Source organism: Hylobates moloch, unplaced genomic scaffold (genome assembly GCF_009828535.3).
Source record: "Hylobates moloch isolate HMO894 unplaced genomic scaffold, HMol_V3 SCAFFOLD_1, whole genome shotgun sequence".
NCBI classification, from domain to species: Eukaryota; Metazoa; Chordata; class Mammalia; order Primates; family Hylobatidae; genus Hylobates; species Hylobates moloch.
Window position 1 is genome coordinate 75099345 of NW_026652276.1, and position 24887 is coordinate 75124231.

At 36.1% G+C, this 24887-nt stretch overlaps 1 protein-coding gene across 4 annotated transcripts in view; it reads right to left on the minus strand.

The window, feature by feature from the left end:
• B3GALT1 (beta-1,3-galactosyltransferase 1) overlaps positions 1-24887 on the minus strand; it is a 594483-nt gene that overhangs the window by 376961 nt on the left and 192635 nt on the right. For 3 of the 4 annotated variants that reach the window (XR_009214306.1, XM_032755483.2, XM_058441454.1), the window contains exon 2: positions 18987-19087. The gene's annotated coding sequence lies outside the window, so the exon portion shown is untranslated. Of the gene's footprint in view, positions 1-18986; positions 19088-24887 lie in introns of those variants that run through there. The other variant, XM_058441462.1, reaches the window with a different exon arrangement.

Consider the following 24887-nt stretch of genomic DNA (forward strand, 5'->3'; position numbering starts at 1 on the left):
TTTTTTACTAAACTTTTGGTCTATTTCTAAGTAAAACAAAAATCATAATGATAAGATAATGATCATAACAAATTATCGTAGTTTATATTTATTAACCAGATCCTATTACCTATTTTACATTTCACTTTTTCTTCATAACAAATTATGTAGTTTATATTTATTAACCAGATCCTATTACCTATTTTTACATTTCACCTTTTCTTCATAACAACCTAATTATTATTTTCATGTTAAGGATGAAATGACTATGGCTTGGACAGTTCCAGGAATTTATCTATATTTCCAGTTAGAAGCCAGGATTACCTGCTTGATTCTAAAGTCTACAATATTAATCATTATTCTGTACAGTTTATTTGATGACAAACAAAAACTAAAACTGGATTAAACTTTAGCATATAGAATCACTAATACTCAGCTTGCCAGTTATTAAGTTATTAAGTCTCAGCTCCAAATAAACTCATTTATACTTGGCTCTGATGCTGGGACTGGGACTGTAAACTAACTTTCTCCTTAGCCATATGCATCCATTGAGATTCTTTCAATAGGGGACATTAAAGAGAGATTGCAAGGCAGGAAGACAGAGGTCTTCCTGTTCTCTTGTAGGATATTACAGCTGTCTGACAATCATCTAATGTTCAAAAATTAACGTCATTTTATTCATAGAAAACTGCAATGATTTTGCTTATTCAGTTCCAAACATTTTTCTTTTACAAAATGGGATAATTGAGATCCTCTTTAAAATGTGGTTTAAATGTCTTAAAAAGTACCTTGTAAAATATTTATTAATTTAGAAAATTATTTTAAAGTTTAAAATAAACCACATGTGGCCGGGTGTGGTGGCTCATGCCTGTAATCCCAGCACTTTGGGAGGCCGAGGCAGGCGGATCACGAGGTCAGGAGATCGAGACCATCCTGGCTAACACGGTGAAACCCCGTCTCTGCTGAAAATACAAAAAAAATTAGCCAGGCGTGGTGGCGGGTGCCTGTCGTCCCAGCTACTCGGGAGGCTGAGGCAGGAGAATGGCATGAAGCCGGGAGGTGGAGCTTGCAGTGAGCCCATACCACGCCACTGCACTCCAGCCTGGGTGACACAGACAGACTATGTCTCAAGAAAAATAAATAAATAAATAAATAAATTAATTAAATAAACCACATGTAATAGGGAAAAGCAAAGTAGATAAGTTTATAGCAGCAGTAAAAATAAAACCAAGACTGTACATCTATAAACCAGCAATTCTTTTTTATTCTTTTAAAAAATATTTAAACTTTTTACGACAGTCGTTTTCAACATAAAAAAGTTAAGTAACATAAATGTTCAATTACCAAATATAATAACTAAGGGCTTTATGCACATAGTTTCATGATCCCTTCACAATACGTATCTGTCTCTTGGTGTTGGTTAGCTACTAATACATATTACCGTAATTTTCCCCAAAGTTAATAAACATTTGATCCATTAAGTTTTAGTAAATAATTATTTTCATTCCAACTATTCTTTTCTTAATACCACCTTTATCTTATTCTACTTTTTTTTTTTTTTTTTGAGACGGAGTCTTCCTCTGTCTCCAGGCTGGAGTGCAGTGGCGCCATCTTGGTTCACTGCCACCTCCGACTCCCTGGTTCAAGCGATTCTCCTGCCTCAGCTCCTGAGTAGCTGGGATTACAGGTGCGTGCCACCACACCCAGCTAATTTTTGTATTTTTTTGTAGAGACAGGGTTTCATCACGTTGGCCAGGATGGTCTCGATCTCCTGACCTTGTGATCCACCTGCCTCGGCCTCCCAAAGTGCTGGGATTACAGGCGTGAGCCACTGCACCTGGCCTCTTATTCTACTTTTTAATATTCACCAAGATCTGTTATTGGAATTTCTCCTCTATTCCACTCATCTTTCTGTTCTTGTGGCAGAACCACATTCTCTTAATAATGTATTTTTTTAAGAAATATTTGGCAAATTTTCTATTATTCTTTTTTATGTCAGTTTTACGGTTTTAGTCTTGACAAAACACACTATAATCATGCCCTTTAATTTTTAATGATTCTCCATTTTCTATTGAATAGTCTTCTTAGAGTGATAGCAGGGTATGTAAGGCTTCCATAGTCTTGTCCTGCCTAATCTTTTAGGGTTCGTCTTCTACTCACTCACTTTATACATGTTACATTCCAGTCAATGAAATTTGATGTTTGCAATGTATACCATTAAACTTTCACCCATACACTTGTTCTAATTCCCCTGCATGGATTAACTTTCTCCACCAACCAAATCCAACTCATACTTTAAGGCCAAGCAACATGATTATTTTATCTATGTGTCTATTATGCCACATGCTACTTATACTGTAGATATTTATTTGCGTAATGTGTCTCCTGTATTAGAATACAAGGCCCTTGTAAATTCTGTCTTATTCACCTCCCAGAAATACTAGCACTTGCATGCCTGAATGCCTGAGTATATGTAATGTCTGTCATAAATCATAGTACGTGGTTTTACTTCTTTCTTTCCTCACCCCACAAAGTTTAAAGTTTTCTTTATCAGCTCATCGAGTTTCCTACATAACACTTTTCCCTAAGCATTCACTTTATTTGCCATAAGTTCTATTTCTAGGGTGGTAATCCACTTTTCAGAAAACCAAATTGTATTCTAAATCATCTTTCTAAGAAGTATTTAATTTTAGATAGTCTCCGTTTTGCTTCAAAGTCATTCATTCATTGAACAGATATTAAATCTCTACACATTGTACTCTATTATATGCCATTGATACAATGGTGAAAAATAAAGACTCTTTAAAGACAATAATCACATAAAAAAATCTGCCAGCAGGGGCAGCATGACTTATATGAAAATAGAGGTGTGCAATGCTTGCTATTGGTATACAGAGGAGGGAGAATCTACATTTGCTTCAGGGTATAAGGAAAGACATCATAGAGTTGTGTTGCTTGAACCGTGAATGAATAGAATTAGTATCTCTTTTTTTTTTTTTTTTTTTTTTGGTGGAGTCTCGCTCTGTCACCCAGGCTGGAGTGCAGTGGCACGATCTTGGCTCACTGCATCCTCCACCTCCTGGGTTCAAGTGATTCTCCTGCCTCAGACTCCCAAGTAGCCGGGACTACAGGCACCCACCACTATGCCCAGCTAATTTTTGTATTTTTAGTAGAGACAGGGTTTCACCAGGTTGGGCAGGCTGGTCTCAAACTCCTGGCCTCAAGTGATCTGCCTGCCTCAGCCTCCCAAACTGCTGGGATTACAGGTGTGAGCCACTGTGCTGGGCCTAGTATCTGTGTCTTTAAGATAATTTACTCAGTAGAAAGAGTCTAGATTTTTTTCCCAGTTGTATTTATTTTTTTCCCACTTGGACCTAAAATACATTTTTGTGAACAGGGTATCAATGATTTCTAGGTAGCTCTCCATCATGTCTTGAGTATGTGCTCAAACTCCACATACACTGAACACCTCATGATCAACTGCATAAGCTTTCCAAATATCTACTTTCATGCTCTTACATAGGAAATAATTCACCTTCTCCTTAGAGTCTTTTCTCCTTAGAGTCTCTAATCACATTTCTGTAACTTGGCCATTGATAAATTTGTGAGTGCTAATATCAAGAAGAGGCGCTTTGAAGATCTATTTCAGATTGTTATAGGCTTCACACAAGTCTATCGTTTTTAGAAAACCTTCACTGGCTCTATCACACTTAAAAATATTCCTTTCTTTTGTTCCTCCCCTTTTATTTCTATTTAAAAATTTTTAAAGATTATTTTTTAATAGTTAAGACATCCACATGGTTCAAAATTTAGAAGATACAAAGTGTATTAAGTGAAAAATTTTCTTCTCATCTCTTCATTTTAATTAGCTCCACTACCCTCCAAAGATATCCAGCATAACCAGCCCATTGTGTAATCTTCCCAATACATCCTTTGTATACATAGATTCACCCATATTCCTTTTTATTTATTATACAGATGGTAGCATATCATACATGCTGATCTGCCCTTGCTCTGTTCACTTAATATATTTTGTAGATCTCTCTATATCAATACATACAGAACTATATACTGATTCTCTTTTATGGCTATACATATAGTCATGCATCACTTAATAATGGAGACACATTCTGAGAAATGCATTGTTAGGTGATTTTGTCATTGAGCAAACATCATAGAGTGTACTTACATAAACCTAGATAGTATAGCCTACTATATATCCAGGCTTTATGATATGGTCTGTTGTTCCTAGGCTAGAAACCTGTACTGCATGTTACTGTACCAAATACTATAGGCAATTGAAACACAATGCTAAGTATCTGTGTATTCAAACATTTCTAAACATTAAAAAGGTACAGTAAAAATATATTATAATCTGTGAGACCACCATCATATATACAGCTATCAAAGACCAAATTGTCATGCAGTGTATGACTGTTATGTTGCACAGATGCATCATTTCATTAATCAGTCAGCTATCAATGAAGATTGAAGGATGCTACTCCTTTCTGATAAGTAATTTTCTTTTCACTTTTTCTTTATCACTAGTTAAAGGGAAAAGAGGCATTTTCATGGTCATATAATCCTATAATTTGCTTTCCCATGCAACCCAATCACAAAACAGATCAAAGCAGGACCTTTGAGATGATTTATTTTGAAATCCTGAAAACTGGGTAGTGCTTATTTTCATGGTTGACATATAATTGCATACACTATGTAATCTTGAGCTACTTATAACTAATTCTAGGCTGTAGACTCTAGGCTAGAATTGTATCCATTCCAATTTAATGTTCTGTACAGTCTCAGGAAATGATTACCACTAAGTAAATAAGGCCAAATAAATAATAGAAGACATTCAATATATGGGCTTGGCACAGAATTACAAAACTTCATTGTGATTCTAGTATAGCTTCTAAATTCTGAGAGTATTTTAACTTCTTCATGATTGGTAGCAATTAATCTGTTATGAAATTGTGCCCACTGCATATCTGCCCAGGAAGCCAGGAAGTTCTTGGTGTTGATGTGGTAGTTCTGTTGCTTGGTGGATATTGTTAAGTCTCTGTCTCCTTCACCAACCCAGCACTGAAGATGGGCAAAGTAAGGATTTAAAGAAAAGCTAGAAACGAATTTGGAGCAAAAAAGACACCTAGAATATAGGAAAATATATGGGTCTAGTGTGTAAATGGAACCCACGCATACAGTAAAGATAACAAATTGCACTTGAAATTTTAATACAATGAAGGCAATGACCATTTCATAAGTGTTACGAAGTGGATGGGCATCCAGGAATATGGAACGGCATTGGAGAGCGCCTGTGATTTTTAAAATTGCAATTTAGCAAAAGAGTGTTCTGGAGTGAGGTGGTCAGTGCTGATATGAAGAATGAATAAGCTATTCAAGAAGAGAAACTGAGTGGGCATTTTAGTTGAGGGAAATTTCTTGGAAATGCGATACTCAAGGGAAGAGTAAGTTTGGTCAAAACGTAGAATTTGTGTCAGCAGGTAGTGGATAATGATGCTGGAAATGCAGGTTGGTGATCACATTTACTGTAAAGAGTTTTTAGTGTTAAGCTTCTTTATTTTGACATTATTTCATAAAATACATCAGTTATTGGAGGCTTGAGTCTAACAAGATGAAAGCTTAACAGTAAGCTTTTTCACTTTTTGCCAGTGTTCAGGAATCAGCATAAGCCTGGCTGGTGGTCAGGTGAAGGGAATCCTTGTGGTAGCCAGACACTCTGTAGATACTGACTTAAAGTACACGCACCCTTGAAATTTTCTCGAAAAGTCACCCATATATACCTGTCAGGTCTATTCACCGCTTGTAATAATTTTTATAATAGTTGAGTGAGTCCATGATTGGGTAGAAAGGATTATGAAGAGAAAATTTAAGACGTTTCAGTGTGTCAATAATCTTAACTTTAAAAGTATCGTGAAATAGTTTATATGTTATAAAGCAATAATACAGTTTGAATTTGTGTCTCTGCTCAAATCTCATGTCGAATTTTATTTATTTTTTATTTTTATGTATTTTTTTGAGACAGAGTTTTGCTCTTGTCACCCAGGCTGGAGTACAATGGCGTGATCTTGGCTCACTGCAACCTCCGCCTCCCAGGTTCAAGTGATTCTCCTGCCTCAGCTTCCTGAGTAGCTGAGATTACAGGCGACTGCCACCATGCCCAGCTAATTTTTGTATTTTTAGTAGAGACTGGGTTTCACCATGTTGGCTAGGCTGGTCTCAAACTCCTGACCTCAGGGATCCACCTGCCTTGGCCTCCCAAAGTGTTGAGATTCCAGGGGTGAGCCACAGTGCCTGGCCTCATGTCAAATTTTAATCCCCAGTGTTGAAAGAGGGGTCTACTGGGAGGTGATTGGATCATGGGGGTGGATTCCCCCCATGCTGTTCTTGTAATGGTGAGTGAGTTCTCAGGAGATCTGGTTGTTTAAAAGTGTGTAGCACTTCCCCCTTTGCTCTCTTTCTCCTGCTCCAGCCATGTAAGATGTGCCTCCTTCCTCTTCACCTTCCTCCGTGATTGTAAGTTTTTTGAGGCCTCCCCAGCTATGCTTCCTGTATAGCCTGTGGAACCGTGATGCAATTAAACTTCTTTATAAGTTTCACGTAGTTCTTTCTAACAATGTGAGAACGGACTAATCCAAGTAATAATTAAAATCCTATACATTCGTGGTCCTACAGTTTTTTTCAGAAAGCATCCAAGTGAATATATCCCTAGAATATTGTGGTTGCTTTTCTTTGGATATTCCCCTTACTTTCACTGATCTTTCTCCTGGGGAGTCACCCCTCTGACTATGTCAGAGGCTAGTCAAAAGGCATTGGGTTATATTTGCTCATCTTACCTTGTTCTTTTCTTTATCGCATTTCTCATAATTATAACTATGGAAAGATTGGTGAAATTTTTTTGTTTAATGCATATCTGCCCTACTAAAATGTAAACTTTTAATAGGTTGTCCAGTGCCTTCCAGGAAACTTTCAGTAAATATTTGTTAAATGAATGAATGAACCACCATGGTTTTTTATTTTTCGTTTCCATTATAAAAAGATAAAAATAGGATGTCGAAGTTATGTAAGACTTTGTTTACAGTTATTTCACTAATATGCTTAAAACATGAAATGAATTAACACTTTAAGAGCAAAGTCTTGCCATAAATGTCATATGCAATTCATTCATGTACTTGTCTCAAACTCGACACTACTTAAAGGCTTAATGCCGAGAAACAAGTAGGTACTTCAAGATAAAGTTCAAGGTATTTAATTACTCCAAGAGTAGCCCAGTGGTTGCTCAGCCTCACTGACATTTTTTTTTTTTTTTTTGCCACTGTAGATGTGTGAATTAACATTTCTGAGAACTGCCTTTAGGAGCAAAAAGTTTTCAAAATTTGGAAATGACTGAACTGATTTTATATTTACATTACAACTAGAAGTCTAATGCAAATTGTTTCATAATGTTAAAAATCTTTTTTGTGTTTTGTAAATAAAATGTATTGTTTTTATCTTGGTTTTGTTGCTGTCTTTTAAGTTTAAACTTTAAACTAAAATCAGAATTTTTTTCAAAAAGCGTATTTAAAAGCTTAAGTGGAAGCAACTGACAACTTGAGATTTGAACACTAGGAATTGCAATTGAACATCTTACGTATTATTATAGCTAAAACATTACCAAATTATTTAAAATTATAAAATGATATTAATATAAATATTTTTAAATATTGAGTTAATACACATTTTTTATTTGCTTTCATTTGCTATTTAATAATACGCAATCAGAAAGAAAAAAACCAAATTTTGCCCCAATCATACTAATAAAAATCAATTAGGAGTTCAACATACCCACTTTAAAGAGTTTTCTGGATTTGTGAATTCAAAGTCCATTTCCATTTACTTCTACCACACAACACCTTATACGGTTAGCTAAAAGAATAGTCATTTTTATTATGGCTGTATTTTAATTTATTAAAATACATCCTGAAGTTGGTTGTCTCATTGATTCGTTAAATGTCTATTTTAAATGGGTTCTCTATTGTTCTACTCTAGGAATTTAACAGCAAACCAATTTAAAAAAATCCAAATTATCCAATTTATAGTTAATGGTCTCACTATCCCAGATAGTACGGTAGACTTGCTATCAGTAAAGGATTATGGTTCTAACAATCGAAGGTTATTAAATAACCAATAATTAATTACCTCATTGGCACCAACTTCTTCCCATGAATCATTCTTCCAAAGATTTTTCTACTCTTACCCCAGGAGTAAGTAATTTAGCACATGAATTAAAAGTCTCAATAACATTAGCCAAAAGATGATTAGTAATATCGTTCAAGACTTATTGATGCTCATAAAAATATAGCAATAGGCAAACACTCCTGCCTTAATAATGAGCACAATATGTGCAGTTTTTTTTTTTTTTTTCCTTATAAGTCAAGTTCTATCTGAGATCCTTGTGTAGCACAGAGCCTCTTATCTGTCTGCGGTTACTCTAGGGAAGAACATAACCAGAAAATCTAGATATGGCCAAACTGAGAGGAGTGCCAACTCCAGTCCCCCGATTCATAGAACAAATACAAAGGAAGAGAATTTGCTGCGAAGATCATTTCAATGACATCCTCACACTATTTTTTTTTCTCATTAGTTATCATTTAAAGTGGTGATATAAAACTGGTCACATTGAACCCATGTTTTAGAAGAAGTGCCACTGAAGAATATCAACCTGTAATTGTCTGGTCATTATTTGACTAGCATTTTAATAATTTCTAAATAAATTTTCTTGCCTTTTGGGACCTATGCCTTGATAAATAAGCCCATCTGGTTTTCAATTTGTTCAATTAAGATTGACAGAGGTTGAGAACTCCTTTGCAAAACTGCATCTTCTATCCTGAGAGTCCTTACAGGCTTTTACCAGGGACTATTAAATTGTTCCTGTGGGGCTATTGTGACATTAAGTGGATGTTTTTCTCAGAAAAATTCAGAACCAAGGTGAAATGATGTTTCCAAAGGAACAAAAGCCATTTTGTCTCTCTCGGACTGTCTCTCTGGCATGCACAAACACACACGCACACAGGACACACATACACACACCACCCCCGATCCGCCAGTATTTTATTTAAACTTCTAGTAGTAGAAAGGAAAATCAAGTTAATTTAACTGTGGTATCTCCAGATTCCAGCCCAGCCACATACTCTCAGTTGGCTCACTTATCTCCTCTACCTACATTGTTATTTTGTTGCTCTTTACTGGGGAAAAGAAGAACTGTAGTTTATTTCGTCTTTAATATAGGGCATTGAGATGTTTCCTAAGTGTTATGTTCTCTCTTACTTTGCTTGTATCAAGCATACATCTTACGGATTTGGTGGGAACAGTGAAAGGGGGAAAAAAAAACCATGCATATTTCTGTGCTTATAAAAATTAAGAATTCTGTTTTTTATGCAATTACCGTGACTAGTTGAAATAAAAAGTTTGTAAAAGGCTTTTAATTTTAGGTAACCACTTCTAGTGTTGCCAGATTTGCCATCAAATATAGAAATTCAATTATCTTCCTCTTAATATGATATGCTCATTTTTTCTTTAACAAAGATTTTGTTTTACTGCTAAATCCTTGAGTCTCATAATACCAAATAAATTAGATCACTACCTTACTACTCTGACATTTTTTCCCTTCCAAGAAATAAAACCAATAGTGCTATCTTTAAAAAAAAATCATTTCTGGGGCAATGGCTTAGGGGAAAATGTGGTGATTTTTATCACAGAATATAAAATCTAGACCTGATTTTAAGATTTGTTTCATTTAAAACATAATGATGTAAGCATCAAATAGTAGATAGTAAAATCAACATGTAACTAACGCAGTCAGTTAGAATTTTTCATTTGCTAACAAATTTAGCCAAGTTAATTGTGGAGTTGAGAAAGAAAAAAGCAGGTTAATTAAAAGCAATGAGAATCTCATCATGTTGCAATTATGGGAACTACAGAATTCTTTTAATATAAAATGGAAGCAAAAATAAATATAAAAGAGTAACTACCAACTCAAAAAACGACCAACAAAATTCCCCAGGTCTTACATACAGACCAAGCAGGCTGTTTTTGTAATTATTTTAAATGGAGATACCACCCTCTTTTCCTGTTGAAAATGTAAACACTCTTCAGAGAAGTAACACACTGATTTAAATTCATATGAAGTTAGGAAGTTATAAAAGACTGATAGTGGGTCCTTCCTTGACAGCGGTTTTTAACAGGGGCAGCATGATGGGGATCTGCAGGGAGAAGAAATAATTGACTTGGGGCAATTAATTGACTTGGAATATGACTTGGAATATGAATTGAATCTTTTCCAGAAAGTTCCTTATAACTAATCCTGAAATTCCAGATGACTCCTACCATCTATCACATCAACTTTAATACATTTTCTCAATTTGTTTCCCAGAATAACAAGCCCGCCTCTTTTCTTATATTAAGATCTGTTCCCATTCTTTAAATGTCTGATCTCCTACTTCTTTCAAAGTACTTTTTCTGGTATGCTTGCTATATAACACAGAAAGATATTTTAAAAAATGAATTTTAGGTCATGGCACAGAAAGCAGGAAACAAAGCTTACTGTATCAATTTCATAAATCCCTGATTTTGGCATACCTTTTTATTAACATTCTAATAGAAGTATACTGAGTTATTACTTATTGCTATGTTTTAATTCTTACAAACTTAAAAAAATCCAATAAGGAGTTATTGAAGAGACTTTCAATTGACAGGCTCCATTCTTAATCTTAAAACCATGTGTTTCTTCCAGTTTTTTGAACGAAAAAAATCAACGTGTCCTATAAAAAGCCTTGATACATTAATAAAACACAAGCTTTGGTGATGACCTGACAAAAGCCATACTTCAGGTCGGGGAATTTCTGTAAATTGAGCAATCCTGCAACATCACTTTGCCAAAGCATGTGTAGACCTCGGTTCTTCAACATGTCAATACTGGGCTTTGTTATAAAATCAGAGCAGATGGTAAGAGCAAAAGGGAGCAGAAGTTGCACACACCTTAAGTATAAAGCCTAACACATTTAACTTTAGGCTTTCACACTTGTCGGCACTTTTTTTTAACCAAAGACAGATTTCAAAACATTGTTAATATTTAACAGGCAGTTGAAAACTCATATACTCCTTGGTTAGTATACTGCTAATTCTTAAAAGTACAGATTTTTCACTGTATCTAGTATAGAAAACATGAGCTGTTGGGTACTTGGGAATCCTGTGCTCTCCATCAGTGGCCTCTCTCTAAGGTCATCAATGGCCTCTGTAAGCCCCGGGTTCTTGTTTCTCCAGTCTTTCTTCTTCCTAATCTTTTTGTTGCATTTGTCACCTCAGAATCTCCTTTTCTTAGCCAAGCCTTCTTCATATAGTTTCAAGGACAGGCACAATCCTGGTTTTGCTGACTTCTCCAATCTCCCTCAGGTTCTTTAGCTATGGGCATGGCCCAAGGCTGACTCCTTAATTAACTCTTCTTTTTATCTCTTTTGTCCCAATTCAATCTAGCCTGAAGCAGAACTTCTAAGAAGGAACACCCTTCCCCAGGAAAAAATCCTCTATTTTAGTAGTTGGTGATCCGTACAATTGAGCATCTTGCTTAAAGATTGATTTAAAATTCAAAACATGGCTTTTGCTGAGACATCCTTAGCATATTCCCACTTTGGAGTTTTGGCACTTCCTTTTCCTTCTGTCTGGAATACTCTCCCTTAGGATACTAGCTCATTCACTTTTTTCAGATATTTGCTTAGATACCTCCTGCTTCATGACGCCTCTTCTAACCATCATATTTAATATTGTAACTGTTGCTCATCCCTCCTGATTTCCCTTCCTCTGCTCAACTTTGTATTTTTGTACATTTCTAAATTCACATTATACATTCTTAATTCTCTTTATTAGATATTGCTCTTTTTGTCTACCATTTTCTTAGTTCTAGCCATTATAACAAAATATCATTAAAAAGGTGGCTTATAAGCAACAGAAATGTACTTCTTTTTTTTTTATTATTATAAGTTTTAGGGTACATGTGCACAACGTGCAGGTTTGTTACATATGTATACATGTACCATGTTGGTGTGCTGCACCCATTAACTCGTCATTTAACTATTGCAAGGAGAAATGTACTTCTTACAGTGCTGGAGGCTGGAAGTTTGAAATCAGGGTGCCAGCATGGTTGGGTTCTGGTGAGAACCTTCTTCAGGGTTTCAGAGTGTCAATGTTTCATCATATCCTCATGTGGTAGAAAGAGAGGGAACTGGCTCTTTGGCCTCTTCATATAAAGGCACTAAGCCCATTCCTGAGGGCTCTACCTTCATGACTTCATTACCTCCCAAAGGCTTCACCTCCTAATACCATCACACTGAGAGTTAGGATTTCAACACAGGAATTTTGAGGGGGATACAAAACTTCAGTCCATAACACCCTGATAGAATATGCTTTATTTTGTTCACTGATGTCACAAAGGCCTAGAACAGTGACTGGCACTTTGAAGGGGATCAATGACTATTACCCTAATTGAGTTTAAAAACTTCCTTATAATATCCACTACCTTCTTTCTCTTTTCACTGCCAACAGCCTAGTCTAAGTTTCTTCTCACGGTAATTAGCCAATTAGCATGCTAATTACATTTCTTTCTACTCTTCTCTTTAATCCATCTCCTTTACTGTTGGCTGATTTTCCTCTTCAAAGCCCAAATTTATCTTCTCATTAACCTTCTCAGAAACCTTCACTGTAAGGCCAAGTCAAAATTCCTTATTCTGGAACTTAAGGCCCTGATCAGTATGACTACCAATCACTTCCAGCCTCATGGGCACGCACTCCCCAGTCAACTTTAGCTGGTATTGACTTTTTCATTTAAGAAATCGTTGACCTCCTAGTCCTAGGTCCTATGTGTGATAAAAATAATTTACTGTCAGTTTAGGCAAATGAACTGGAAGAATAAAAGCTTAAACAACATTTGTACTAAAAAAGAAATTGAGACCACAGAAGAAAGACACTTGGCCAATTTACTCAGGTACATGTGGTCCCATCACTGAAATGTCTCTTTCTTCTATACTTTCATGTTCTGGAAAAGCAAACTGTACCCATATTTAAAGGTTCGAGTTCAACTTGCTCTGTGATTGATTCTATGCCTTTTAAAAGCCATAATTCCTTTTAATAAACATTAATATTAAATGTTTTGTCTTCCATAAATATTCTGAGGTGCCTTTCCTCACCTTCTTTCCCTTCACCATATGAAACATTGATTTATGGATTACATATGCCTTCCCATCCCAAAATTCTAAGCACCATCTTTTCCCTGAAGGCATCCCTTGCCTCAAAGCTAGGATAAAACCTGGAAGGAAAAGCCTAGGGAGGGATCTGGGATTCTGGGGAAGGGGTATAGGGCTTATACTTTTGATTGGTAAGAAAGCTGGTGAAGCCGGGCATGGTGGCTCACGCCTGTAATCCCAGCACTTTGGAAGGCCGAGGCAAGTAGATCACCTGAGGTTGGGAGTTCGAGACCAGCCTAACATAGAGAAACCCTGTCTCTACTAAAAATACAAAATTAGCCAGGCGTGGTGGTGCATGCCTGTAATCCCAGCTACTCGGGAGGCTGAGGCAGGAGAATCACTTGAACCCAGGAGGCGAAGGTTGCGGTGAGCCGAGATTGTGACATTGCACTCCAGCCTGGGCACCAAGAGCAAAACTCCATCTCAAAAAAAAAAAAAGGAAGCAAGCAAGCTGGCGAGAAAAGCAAAATGGCACCTCTTCTTCACCGCCTTCTCTAAGTGCATCAAAGTTTCACTTTCTCATCACTTCCCATCCACATGAAGGTTGTTCAATGATGATGAAGCTTTTGGTTTCTGCATTCCTACGTCTGCCACCAATACTTATGAGATTATTGTTCTAGAAGGCCCTCCCAAGTACTCCTCCTTATTTATGCTTTCTCTACTCTGAATTTTTGCTGTACTTTACTGTGTTACAAACATTAAACAGTTTAGAATTTGACAACATTTTACCTTATCTTTTTGTCTTTGTCATATACATTACAGAAATTCCTGAAGACAGAAATTGTCTACCCCACAGCAGTGGTTGTCAGCTTTCCCTTATCAGTAAAGCCAATGGTACAACATTTAAAAAAAACAGATTCCAGGGCCCCAAGTCAGTTCTGAAGAAATTGAATTACTTGTCTAGCTTTTGTAAGAAATCTATGCTTTCAAAATGTCTCCCAAATGATTCTGATAATTTGCCAGATATGGGTATCACTGCTTTACAGAGTTTACCATGGGCTAATTAAGTAGAGAAATCTCAAAACACCTTTCAACTTTAAAATTATTTACTTTAAAATTAAAAACGTATGACTAAAGCTTGTGATTATTAATTTGCCTCATCTAGATTTTAAAATCTAACATTTGATTTTGTGAGTACCATAAAATATCTAGGAAAATTTTAGAATTAAAAATACCTGAAATTTCAGCACATATGCTATTTTATGTAGCTATAATCATATCAAACATACAGTTATAGATTCTCATTTTTCTTTGACATAGGTTTATTTTAAATACTTCTTACATGTTGTCATATTTTAAAACAGGGAAAATAACATTCCATTGGAATGGAGGTACTAACTTACTTCATCATTTTCCTATTTTGGACTTCTTAGGTATTTATTGTTTTCCCTAAAATATAAATATCATAACTGATATCTTTTATATAAACAATTCATTGAATATAGATGCAACTGTATTGCATTTGATCTATTTATTAAATATTTATTCTATTTTAAAATTATACACTTCATTCTTTTTTTAAAATGCTGTAATCTTAGACACAATTTTTTGCTAGTCTCTCCAATGAGTTTGTTTTCTAATTTTCAGACTCTTAGGACAATCTGCAATCAAGTATACCACTATAATGGGCCATAAAGTTACTCAATCTTGTTGGCACATTCTCTTGGTTTCCTATATTTAGCCCAGATCTCCCTATTCCTCTGTCTCAGGAGTACTTCCTAACATAAACCACACTGAAGGGATAAAAATTGTAACTGGTACATATCAGTTTCTTAAAGTGTAGCCTATAGATCACCAGTAATACAACAACATGAGGAGCTTGATACAAGTGGAGAATCATGGACTATAAAATTAATCAGATATTTAGTTCTGAAGTATAGGAAAATGAAATTTAAACAAGGATCCAAAGAAACTCTTCTGTATACTAATGTTTGAAAATCCAGCATTCTATATACCATGTCATCAGCAAATTTGCAGCATAGATTTAAGGTACTTCCAATGCCAACACACTTCTTATCATCCTACTTCTTTCCCCACCCAACGCTCCTGCACTGGAGTCCATCTTTTATAGAAATTAGAGAACATGTCTATTTTATCTTTGCATTTCTGTCACTGTTGAGACTCTATTTTGCACATAAAAACTGCATAAGAATGTTAGTTGTTTAATTTTTAACCAGATCCATACTCTGTTAAGTTAGTTTTGATCATTACACAAAATTACTTGTATGGCTTGAAATGGTTTACCTATTTTTTTCTTAAATTATAAAGCTTATCTCGTATCTTTGGAACTTTGTTAAAATATTTCTATAGTAACTGATGTAGGGCTTTGTATATATTCACAAAATAAATGTGTCAGGCATTGTGATATATTTGAAAATGGAAATATTAGAGGAGTGGTCCTTACACTGGAGAAAGTAGCCCTCTACCAGTGAAGTTGGTATCATCAGAAAGGTTTACAAAATAATATAATCAAATCTAAAGCATGCATCAAACATACAGAAAAATTACTATAATGTGAAAGGCTCATGAAGAATTTCTTTTCATTACTATATCTGCATGGCCAAATTTAACTGAATACAAAAATTGAGACTGCCTAATTTGATGTGGCTCATATATAACATTGTAGTTCATGCCAGAAAGCTAACTTTGAACAGCATCAAACATGGCCTATTTTAATATCAAGATCTATAGAATATACATATTTAAACAAGCCAGAATCTTTTATATCTTCTGCATATTTTTATTTCAATGGTGTATTATTAAAAGAGTCTTTGCCTACTATGACCTCTTTCTATAACAGAGAATACTAGGTACACACACACACACACACACACACACACACCTCTATATACACACACTTGGATATAACACACACTAATCTTGGTGCTGTCAGGGAAAACCTCAGATTCTTGATCACTGTTATTACAAAGTAAATACTGAAAAAATTCATAGTAGCTAAGAATTCAGAGTCTTTTGGGCAGTCACACTCTCTTTTACAGTTTATTATGTTAGAACATGAGACCATGAAAAACCACAACATACTTATTAGAATTGCTAAAACTCTAAGCATTGACAAAACCAAATGCTTGTAAAAATGTGAAGCAACAGGAAGGTCCTTCCAGTGCCGGTGGGAATGCAAAATGTTACAACTACTTTGAAATACAGTTTGGCAGTTCCTTATAAAACTACACTTTCTTACCACTTGATCCAGTCATAATACTCCTTTGTATATACCTAAATGAATTGAAAACTTCTGTCCACACAAAAATCTGCAAACAAATATTTATAGTGACTTAAAAAAGTAATTCCCAATTTGGAAACAATCAAGATATGCTTCATTAGGTAAATGGGTAAACTATGGTACATCCGTCCAATGAAATATTATTCAGTGATAAAAAGAAATGAGCTATTAAGCCACAGAAAAACACAGATGAATCTTAAAAGCATATTGCTTTGTAAAAGAAGCCAAACTGAAAAGGCTACATACTGCATTATTCCAACTATATGTCATTCTGGAAAAGGTCAAACTATGGAGGCAGTAAAAAGATCAGAGATTGCCAGGTTTCAGTGGAAGGAGAGAAGAGGAGATAGGAGGAAGACAGGGGATTTTTAGAGCAGCAAAGCTATTCTGTGTGATACAGCAGTAATGGAAATTTGTCATTATATGTGTGTCAAAACCCACAAAATATCCAATACAAAGACTGAAACCTTATGCAACTATGGACTTTAGTTTACAAGGCTCTATCAATATTGAGTCATCACTTGTAACAAATGTACCATGTTAATACAAGACGTTAATAACAGTGAAAACTCAGTGTGGATTGAGGGAGAAGATTATGTGGAAGCTTTCTGTGTACTTTCCAATTAATTTTTCTGCAAACATAAAATTACTCTTTTTTATTTTTTTTTTTGAGATGGAGTCTTGCTCTGTCTCTCAGGCTGGAGTGCAGTGGCGTGATCTTGGCTCACTGCAAGCTCCGCCTCCTGGTTTCATGCCATTCTCCTGCCTCAGCCTCCCGAGTAGCTAAGACCACAGGCACCTGCCACCACGCCTGCCTAATTTTTTTGTATTTTTAGTAGAGACGGGGTTTCACCATGTTAGCCAGCATGGTCTCGATCTCCTGACCTCATGATCTGCCCGCCTCAGCCTCCCAAAGTGCTGGGATTACAGGCGTGAGCCACTGCACCCAGCCCATAAAACTACTCTTAAAAAAGTCTGTTAATGAAAAAAAAAGCAAAAGTAAAACCAAAGACACAGAAGTTGTTAAAACTAAGCCAAACCAAACAAAGACTACAATTCTGGTCAGATGAGACAACTTCTAGAACTGTAACTGCAGTCTTTTATGGTGATACCCCCTAGTTTCCCAGTTGTTACTTCTTATTCCCGAGGTGGTACCTGTGGTGGTACCTGTGATGATATTGGAATAAGGTACAGCAGAAATACCACAGAGTGTTCAGGCCCCATTAGCCTGAAACCTACAATTCTTCAATATTCAGTCTGGCTTTGAGTCAGGTCCAGAACCTGCTGAGCACTTCAACTATTCAGCTATGGGTGGTTTTGCCACAATGCTAGCCATGGTGGGTGAAGGACAGGCAATCATGAATTTAAGAGAGGCACTGGTTTGCTTAGAAACGTCCACATTTACCACTCTTACTTAGCCATTCCATCACCTTCCTTTGGTTTAAAATCCACTTTTTCAACAGTTCTAGGATTATGCCATTAAATCAGATCTAAAACCTAGGTATTACTATTAGAAGTATTAGTAAATTCAAGATTTCGTATTCTCCTTCTATGGGGTGTATTTTTTGAATGACTACTAACATAACAGAATCAGGAGTTACCCAGCCTAGTCCAAATATTAAAGTGAGGCCTAAAAGTACACATCTACCTCAGATTATGGGGAGTTCTCATTACCCTGGGGGCAAAATTTTGTCTTGTGTAAATTTCTACAGAACCCTAAGAAAACAAGGGATCCTGCCAGAATTGAGATGTGCCCCTGGGTCCTCTAAGGAAGAGCTTCTTTATCATTTTGTTAACGGATAGGAAAAAGGAAAAGATTCCAAGTTCAAGTTTCTTGACACAAGATCAGGAATACTGGTTAATCTTTAGGTAAAATTAACTTCCACTGAAAATCTAGAACCCAATGTCTTAATTTTTTCCTAAGAAAAACTCCTCTAAGTCCAGACTTCGATCATAGACATGCATAAAAAGCAGCAGACACTGTAGGGCTTTCCAAAAGGAAAGGTTCTATTGCTCACCAGCACAGATCCCCAACACAATGGTTTACAGATGTGCTAATAAGATGCCAAGGCTTCAGCCCTGGAGCTGCTCAGCAGTGCCAGTCATCTCTGCTTGTGAGCAGCCCCCTCAGTGTATCCTAGGAATATTACCATTTTCCATGTGTGTCATGGCACGAAGAATGACAAAACACCTTGCAATCTCTGCTAATGGTGCTTCTATTCCAAAGTGGTCAGACTGATGCTTTGCAATTACTCTTGCTTCTACATATCATCCTACTCCAAATGTGAGGATGATATTTGGTCAGGAATTATTTCTGATCATATTTCACATGAAAGGTATAAAGCATGAAATACAACAAAGCTATAAGCAAATTCACAGCATACTTAACATGTTGGATAATATCGTCTATTTTTATATCACAGTTTTGTAAATATTCAAAGACTATCAAATCAAAAATAGGAATTGGCTGTTACCCTATGATGAAAATTTCTGCACTCCTTTTAGGGAGCATCCGTGTCTTCACAAAATCCCTCCATTCCTGGATTGAGCAGCTCTTGAAGCGTTTCTAATGGGTCTAAAAGGAAAGAAGAATATATGAGTAACTTCAGAGGCACTTCAGCTGACATTAGCACTTTGTTTCAAGTTGTTCAGATTCTCTTTTTACCAGTTTATAAAATTTCCACACATCTTACATCAAATTATTCTGCACAAAACAATCAGCACTTGAAGAACACTTAATTTGAAAAGGAATCTTCTTCCTTTATATCATTATAATCTCCTCCTTATCCGTTTATTCAAAGACAGATGTCTTTGAATAAACGATGTCTTTACTGGTTATAAAGTCATTTTAACAATTTTCCACAATTATTTGCTTACTTTCCCTAGACATTAATTTTATTCTGCAGTCTCACTTATAATAGCAAGTGTTTCCACAAGAGAAGTAGAATATTGTTAGTTCTAAACAGTCTTGTCTGTGGCTTCCTTAAGACTGTCTTGTTACTTTACTCTGCTATGATAAACTAACACATTTGGCTCCTAATCTCCTATGCCTAACTTTTTCTGATGTAAAAATCTGTACCAAATCCCAAAGTACCCCATCAAGTCTATAATAATACTGACCAGAGCCAGTGAAAAAGTGTGTTCTGTCAGCATGTTCTATAAGATAGCGTTCCATCAACACAAAGTCTCAGGCATTCTTTTCTGGAACTCACAAGGAAAATAAGCTGGCTTTGGCAGTTGATCACAGACTGTTCTAATTCAATGAAGCCATTTTCTACAGGCTTTACTTGGCAAGCTTCTTTCCACTGCCTGCAAACTGACTGTTTCTTTGCAAACCTTGTTGCAATTCAACCCAAACACCTCTACACCCCAGTTATCTGTTACTGAAAAATCTATTTTAAAGAAGACTTTCAGTGGAATACCTAATTTTGGAGACTTTCCTTAACCTTTACAAACTGTTATGCATAGGTCATCATCTACAGAAGTGTGTTGTGGAAAAAGGACGCCAATGGTGTAGTGATGTATAACACTGGAGAAGTCAGAAAGCCCGGCCTGAGTTACCTGCTCTAAAATGTGCCCCTCTTGATCTGCTTGGCTTATCAAATGATCTGCCTATGGAAGTTCATAGTACAATGACGTTAGTTTGATGGCACCTCTGAACTCTACTTCTAACAATCATTCTGTATATTTTTAGAATTCTTAAAAGCACATAGCTGTAGATTGGGGAAAATGTCATCAATAAATCCTCCAAAGAGGCACAAACTATTTTTTTTTGTAGTATCATAGTCCTTCATTATTAATCTTATTTTTAACATGGTTAAGTTCCTGATTCCCATGAATTCAATTAAATATCTACGGATAAATCGAAAAATCTTAAAGTTGCATGAAACAAGCCTGACACAAAAAAGTGCATAATATATAGTTACTTACATTTATATGAAGTTCTAGAAAAGGCAAAAATAAGCTATAATGATCATCAGAACAGTGGCTGTGAAGAACTGACAGAAATGTAGCAAGAGGGAACTTTCTGGAATAATGAAAAAATTCTCTATCTTGATTGGATAATGGTTACAAGGGTGTATACACTTGACAAAATTCACGGAACTGTGACCTTGAAATTTGTACACTTTATTGTAACTAAACTTGTACTTAAATTAAAAAACAGACAAACAATAGGACTGAGGCTTCTCGAGTTTTGGTATGATTTTGAGTGACAGAGTCTTTAAGATGAACTGTACACTGAAAACCAATTCTTTATTCCTTCATTCATTTATCCACTTGAGAAGGATTTACTAAGCACAAATATACCCAGAATTAATACAATGGCAGTGTGCTAGAAAAAATAATGGTTAGTAAAATAGACATAGCCCTTATTCTCACAGACATTAGAGTCTGTTGGGGGAAAATAGACAATTAAAGTAGACAGAAACAAGGAATTATCACTGTAGCATTGGGAGAAGGCCTATATTTTAACCAAGAGCTGCGTCAAAACAGAATGAACTACTTTATACTAAACCCTAAGCCAATGTGCGCTGAAAATATTGGTGTTTGCTGAGTCATTAAAAGCTGATAGAGTGCTTAGACCAAAGCAAAACAAATAATGTTTTTCTATTAAACCAACCTTATATATGCTCCAAATCTAATGAATCAAAACATCAAAATACTTTTCAAGCCAAATTTCGTTTGGCCATTGAAGACCTTTTTTTTTTTTTTTTTAAACAGAATTTAGGTCGTCTATGTCCTAAGGCATTTTACATATACAGCTGTCCACAGGAATAACATGGTGTTAAATGACCTTCTTTTCCATGAGCAAGTCCCAGCTGGGAAGACAGGTGCATCTACTTCTGGTCACTCTGCTGCCAATGGGGGATTTGCAGGCTTTCCCAACAGCAAGCATTATGCATACTCACGATAAATCCAAGCTTGTGACAGGTGCAGTATTTGATATACAAAGTATAACCACGAATAGACCCGTTTTCCAATACAAAATGCTTTCAGATACATATATCCCCCTCACTACTACCAAACTCACACTTTAAAATGAAGTCCTTCTGTGGGCAATCCCATTTTTAAAGCACATGAAAATATTTTATAGCCTAACTAGTATTAAAAAATCCTCTTTTTTCTTTTTTGGTTTCTCAACCAATTTGTTCAAAATCTCTCCAAAATGAGAAGAGTCATAAGATTAAACAGATAAAAGAATATTATTAACATGAGAAAAATAAATAAAATACGAACCATATAAAGAGTTACTGGATTTTTAAGCCTTCTAAGGAAGGCTAACCTATTTTTACTTTGTGAAACTGTCTAGAAGGAAACCAATATCTGTTCAAGAATACTCTAAGAGGAAACATGCTAATAACAGTGGGTAGTTAAAAAATACGCTTTGGAATGAGAAGCTTACTTTAAACCGAGGCCATAAAGGATGTTGAATGTTTTATATTTAATCAGCAAAACATGCACAACATTACCTTCCCAGTCTCTGACCAGACAACTTAGGGTTTGGGCTGCAGTCTACTGGCAGGACAAAAAGTGGCCTTCTGAACAAAGTAAGTGGGACTTGAAACAACTAATTCAAATAGATGAGCCACTTTACACCCTCAGAAAACATGGTCAGATTTCAAACCTAACTCCACAATGACAGTTCCATTACTTTCTCACTCTGGTCAGTGGTAAATTCAAAAGAAATCCTTTATTACTAATGAGGAATTATAGTTCCTGTTTGTATACATTCCACATATTTAATATTTTTTAAAAGTATATATTTTAACAAAAATATAAACATTTTTAAATCCCATGTTTTATTTTTTAATCTACAGCCAAATGGTTATTAAAGGAGTTAACATAACAGAACATTTTCCCAACATTCTCGTGTGATTTTTCCTTCTACTTCTCCAATTTCTACTCTCCCAATCCCACTTTAATATTTTTGCTTTCTATTCTTTCTTTTGGCCAATGTGAGTATCAGTTCTCTGTATTTCCTGGTCATTCTTTCATATTTACCTTCTCATAAATATGGTACTTTTTTAAATTTTTTTTTTTACTTTTTCTCGCTCTTTCACCAGGCTGGAGTGCAGTGGTGTGATCTCGGCTCACTGCAACCTTCGCCTTCCGGCTTCAAGCGATTCTCCTGCCTCAGCCTCCTGAGTAGCTGGGACTACAGGCGTGCGCCACCACACCCAGCTAAATTTTGTATTTTTAGTAGAGACGGGGTTTCACCATGTTGGCCAGGATGGTCTCGATCTCTTGACCTCGTGATCCGCCTGCCTTGGCCTCCCAAAGTGCTAGAATTACAGGCATGAGCCACTGCACCCGGCCTAAATACGGTACTTTAAAGGAAATGTGGTATTGAGTTTGTGAGATATAAAGAATCTTTTCTTTTCTTTTTTTTTTTTTTTTTTTTTGAGACAGAGTCTCACTCTGTCACCAGGCTGGAGTGCAGTGCCACGATCTCAGCTCACTGCAACTTCTGCCTCCTGGGTTCCAGCAATTCTCCTGCCTCAGCCTCCTGAGTAGATGGGACTACCGGCATGCGCCACCACATCCAGCTAATTTTTGTATTTTTAGTAGAGTTGGGGTTTCACCATGTTGGCCAGGATGGTCTTCATCTCTTGACCTTGTGATCCATCTGCCTTAGCCTCCAAAGTGCTGGGATTACAGGTGTGAGCCACCACGTCTGGCCTGAAGAATCTCATAAATATTTGCACTTAAGACTTTCTCAAATTTCCATCCATTAGATACATAATTGTGGTACAGAATTCTAGATGATTTCTAATGTTTTTCATGGCCATGGCTTTCTTCTTCAGTAATGCCCAAAGATATCATGACCTTCAGTCTGCAGGGCTTGTATCTAATGCTAAGATAAGCCTTTCCTCTGGGTCCTGAGAGCAAATTTTAAGCAGCTATAACTTACTGCATCTATTGACACTAAAATCTAACTAATGGCATTGAACATTTTGAAAACAAAAGTGAAATCTTTGGAACTAGTGACTTGGGAGTAAATTTTTCCAGAGGTTCAAATTTACGGATTATCTTTAATGCATATGCATGGTTTAGATTAATTCAAAAAGCATATATTTAGCTACTAGGATGCGGCAGTCTTCATGCAAAGTACTAAGGACACATGGCCATTCCTCTAAATTAGCTTCATACCTTAGCCATTGAAGTCAAAGGAGACATAAACACATACAAGATAACTTAATGCCATTTGTCAAGTGCTATGACAACTGTATACATAGCACTATGAAATATGTAGCCTGTACACTCAATTTCCCAGATGAAGTGAGAATGACTAGGACATGTTCCATAAATATTGACTGAACATCTGACTTTGGGATAGCAAACCAGTTGTTCCATCTAATCTAATTAAGATACTATCCTGATTGTTTGTTACAGAAGACCTCATTAAATGCTTACACACGTGGTTTTGTCCTGTTTTTCATTCAAATAATCTTTTTTTTTCAAAACTTGCCATGTGGGTGGTTCAAGCAGAATTTTCTCACCCATAAAATGTACACATTAATAGCATTATATTTTGATATTTAATGAAATAATATATATGCATGCAAACCAAAAATAAATTTCTAAGCCCTCCAACTAACTGAATGGATCCCTCCTCTTGGCCAAGGGGATTCCAAAGTAAACCTGAAAAACTTGTTCAGGCCATGATGGGAAGTAGGGGTTGGACATGCCTTACTATACTCTCTTCCCTTTGGAATTCAGGCACAACTGACCAGCATTAGCATTAAAACAGAGATCTTAAGAATGACAAAATAGACTCTTTACAGCGGTAAGATACCGAATTCTAACTCACTCTAGTCTAGCATCACATGACAGAATGTAGGCCCTGAAAGAAATTATTTTACCCTGAAATATATTTCTTGGACATATTTTGAAATGGCCATGGCAAAGCTGTCTCTTGTGAGGGAAGTGTACATTCTGTAGAGAATCCCCTTCCCTTTCTAGTTCTTTTTCTGATCCTGAAGAGATTAGCCGAGAGTCAAGCACCTTTTAAAGATCTGAATAGGAAACATTTGCCACCTATTGCCTCTAAGGGTAGCCACTTATGAGACTTCATCTACATAACAGAACCTTGGTCTCCACAATCTCTTCTTAACCTAGACATTCCTTTCTATTGATTCCAGGTCTTCAGATAATAACTTAACTCTTTCAACCAATTGCCAATCAGAAAATCTTCAAATCACCTATGACCTAGAAGACCCTGCTTCTAGTTGTCCCATTTTTCTGGATTGAAACAATGTATAACTCATATGTATTGATTGACGTCTGCCTGTAAGTTCTGTCCCACTAAAATGTGTAAAATCAAGTTGTAATCCAACCACCTTGGGCACACGTTCTCAGTACCTCTTGAGACT